Here is a 4203-nt window from a genome sequence, read left to right on the forward strand (position 1 = left end):
AGGAGCCAAGTTACAGGGAACCAGGCAGAGGGCCTTCTCGGTAGTGGTGCCCTCCCTGTGGAACGCCCTCCCACCAGATGTCAAAGAGAACAACAACTACCAGACTTTTAGAAGGCATCTGAAGGCCGCCCTGTTTAGGGAAGCTTTTAATGTTTGATGTATTACAGTATTTTAATATTTTTTTGGAAGCCGCCCAGAGTGGCTGGGGAAGCCCAGCCAGATAGGCGGAGTATAAATAATAAATTATTATTATTATTATTATTATACTGTACATACATATGTATATACATCTATACATACACAGTGTGGGGTAGTGGTTAGAGTGGCGGGCTAGGACCTGGGAGGCCCGGGTTCAAATCCGTGCTCAGCCATTGAGCTCACTGGGTGACCTTGGACCAGTCACTGCATCCGCCTAATCCGCCTCACAGGATTGTTGTGGGAATAAAACAAAGGCAGGGAGAACCAGGCATTCCACCTCAAGCTTCTGGGAGGAAAAGTGGAATGCAGATGCAATAAATAAAGGATACACCAGTGTTCCTGGCAATCTGAAACAGAAGCTTTGCAATTCTAACTGGGGATTTGAACCTTGGGCCCCATTTCTGTTGGGGAAGGTCAATGTATAAAGTCAATAAACCAACCTGGGTTTCCTCCTCCTCATAGCCCTAGGCTGGCACTTGACACGGACTGGTTGGACACAGAGGAATAGTGGGAGGAACCAGTTGAGAGTCATATCCCAAGGGAAGAAGGCTGAGATCCCAAGAAGTGGTGGTGGGACAACAATGATTGGTCAGAGGGAGAAGACCGGGAGGAGGAGGTCTCGGAAGCTGAAGAGGTAACAGGGCTTAGGGAGTGGGGAGACTCTTTGCAGGGACAAGTCCAGAATCAGAGATAGAAGCATAGCTGTCAATTTACAGATTTGAAAATAAGGGACCAGCAGCCTCGAAAATAAGGGGTCAGCAGCAGAAAATAAGGGATTTTCCAGGCACAGGTATGTTCAACTTCTGAGCCCCTCCGAGCCAAAGGCAGAAAGCCCAGCCAGCAGCCAAACGAAGCCTCAAGCGGTGGTTCCCACAGTGCAGCAACCCGGCAAAGGGGATGCAGCAAGGAAAACCACCGTCACCTCTCCGCTGGGAAGCGCTGAGCAAAGGCGAGTCCCCAGGCAACGCGGCCGATTTGATTGGCACAAGGCATGCAAGCTCCACCCCCCAGTCGTTCTTAGACTCCTTATTGGGTGAGCAACGCAGCCAAGCAACACAGTTGGAGCCTCCCTCCTCCCTGGCCGGCAGGGAGGAAGGGAGAGGAGCTGCTTCCTTTGAAACCCGGGAAATTTAAGGGACATCATCAATAAGGGACAGCAGCGGGAAATGGCACTGGAATAAGGGAGTTTCCCACCAAATAAGGGACGGTTGACAGCTATGGATAGAAGCTGAAGCAGGAGAGGAAAGAGGCCAAGAGGCAGAGATAGGCCCAGCTTGGGAAGAGGCACGGGGGTCTCCCCTTCCTGCTGCGACAAGCTCCCTTCCCCCCTGGTCTCCTAGAACCAGGAGAGGCATGAAAAGGGCAGAGCAGCGGCAGGCGCAGATTCCGATTGCTTGGAAAACACCCTGGAGAGGAGGGGACATCGCCAGCTATAGGAAGGCAGGGACCTTTAGCCTTGGCAACTGCTTCATGAGGGCAAGACCTGAGTTGCTGTGCTCCTCCGGCCTAACACTCCAGTGCAGATCATGTTTTGCTAATAAAGAGTTAACTCCAATGCGCTTGGTGTGATTTACTGCTGGCTTGCTCCTGGCAGCACTCCAGCAGAAGACATTTTGCTTCCCCCAAGCCAAGGTGCATAGTACCCAAGGCCCCCTGCGGTTTTGACCTTGTGTTGTTTAGTCGTTTAGTCGTGTCTGACTCTTCGTGACCTCCTGGACCAGAGCACACCAGGCACTCCTGTCTTCCACTGCCTCCCGCCATTTGGTCAAACTCATGCTGGTAGCTTCGAAAACACTATCCAACCATCTGGTCCTCTGTCGTCCCCTTCTCCTTGTGCCCTCCATCTTTCCCAACATCAGGGTCTTTTCCAGGGAGTCTTCTCTTCTCATGAGGTGGCAAAAGTATTGGAGCCTCAGCTTCAGGATCTGTCCTTCCAGTGAGCACTCAGGGCTGATTTCCTTCAGAATGGAGAGGTTTGATCTTCTTGCAGTCCATGGGACTCTCAAGAGTCTCCTCCAGCACCAGAATTCAAAAGCATCAATTCTTCGGCGATCAGCCTTCTTTATGGTCCAGCTTTCACTTCCATACATCACTACTGGGAAAACCATAGCTTTTACTATACGGACCTTTTTTGGCAAGGTGATGTCTCTGCTTTTTAAGATGCTGTTTTGACCTATAAAGCCTTTGACCTATAGGTTTTGACCTATAGAGCCTTAAATGGCCCAGTACCGCAATACCTCAAGGATCGCCTCTCCCCATATGAACCAACCCAGGCCTTGCGAACATCATCTGAGGCCCTTCTTTCTATGGTCTGGATGGTGGCAACACAAGAACGAATCTTTTCTGCAGTGGTTCCCCATTTATGGGCTGCTCTCCCCAGGGAGGCTCGCCTGGTGCTTTCCTTAAATATCGTTTCTCTTTAACCAGGCCTTTGGCTGGTTAACATTCTATGGTCTTTTAAATATGTTAGTGGGAGTTGAGATCATTGCTTTGTCTTTGTTCTATTGTGCATTTTGTGTTCTCATCTTGCATTTTTATGTTGTGAACTGCCCTGTGATCTTTGGATGAAGGGCGGGATACAAATTTAATAAATAATCATAGCAGCATGAACAGCACAGGGAACTACAGTCAATCAGGGGTGCGAACTTGAATAAAATATTGGGGGGGGCAGGCATGGACGTAGCCAAGATTTATGTGAGGGGGGCAGAATCTCAGTTAATTATTTTTATTTATTTACTTGATATGGGGCAGCTGCCCCCCATTGGCAGCTATGCCCATGGACCCAGGTAAACCCTGTCCTGCAAAACTGATCACAAGTCACAGTGTGCACACACCATTGAATGGCAATCCCCATTAACTTCTGGGGGTGGCCCTCTCAAATATTTTATGGGGGGAGCCAAAGGGACCTCGGCCCTAGAAGTTGGCTCTTAAGCACTCAATCATGGCTGGCTGGCAGGCCTGTTGACTGCATTCCTTAATGTACAGGCACTCCTACCATGACAGAAAAATGTGTTGTGTCAAGGTGCCCTGCGGTTATGCGAATCCTGTTAGGGTGCTGGAGGCAAAGCTCTGTGAGGAAGAGAAGCAGAATTTGTTGCTCTCTCTCTCTCTCCCCCTCTGTCTCTTTCTTTCTTTTTTGGCTGGGTTTCTGCATCTATCATCCTTCTGGCAGGCAGAAATCCAGCAGGTGGGGAGGATTTCCTTTCAATAGTGCTGCCGGAACCTTTGCAGTGACTTGAGAGCTTCCATTGGATCCTTGTGATGGTTTGCTTTGAAGTGATTTCTGCACCAGGGAAAGGGATTTTTGTTGTTGTTGAGTCATTTAGTTGTGTCCGCCTCTTTGTGACCCCATGGACCAGAGCACGCCAGGCACTCCTGTCTTCCACTGCCTCCCGCAGTTTGGTCAAACTCATGCTGGTAGCTTCGAGAACACTATCCAACCATCTCGTCCTCTGTCGTCCCCTTCTCCTTGTGCCCTCCATCTTTCCCAACATCAGGGTCTTTTCCAGGGAGTCTTCTCTTCTCATGAGGTGGCAAAAGTATTGGAGCCTCAGCTTCAGGATCTGTCCTTCCAGTGAGCACTCAGGGCTGAATTCCTTCAGAGTGGAGAGGTTTGATCTTCTTGCAGTCCATGGGACTCTCAAGAGTCTCCTCCAGCACCAGAATTCAAAAGCATCAATTCTTTGGCGACCAGCCTTCTTTATGGTCCAGCTCTCACTTCCATACATCACTATTGGGAAAACCAGAGCTTGAACTATACGGACCTTTGTTGGCAAGGTGATTAACCCCCTCCCCCACACCTGTCCTCTATTTTGCCTGACCTGTCCTGTATTTTGCCCAACCAAAGGCGGCAACCCTACTTAAAGCACAGGAATTAAGCAGCAAAACGTACTTTATCACCTCCAGGCTAGGGCAGAACCAGCGAGCGCGCGCGCATCCCTCCACCACCGCGCGCCCCACCTTCCTTCCCCGCCGCCGCCGCGTCCTTCCCCGGCTTGTTTGGGC

Source organism: Podarcis pityusensis (assembly GCF_964106645.2).
Source record: "Podarcis pityusensis genome assembly, chromosome: 17".
NCBI lineage: Eukaryota > Metazoa > Chordata > Lepidosauria > Squamata > Lacertidae > Podarcis > Podarcis pityusensis.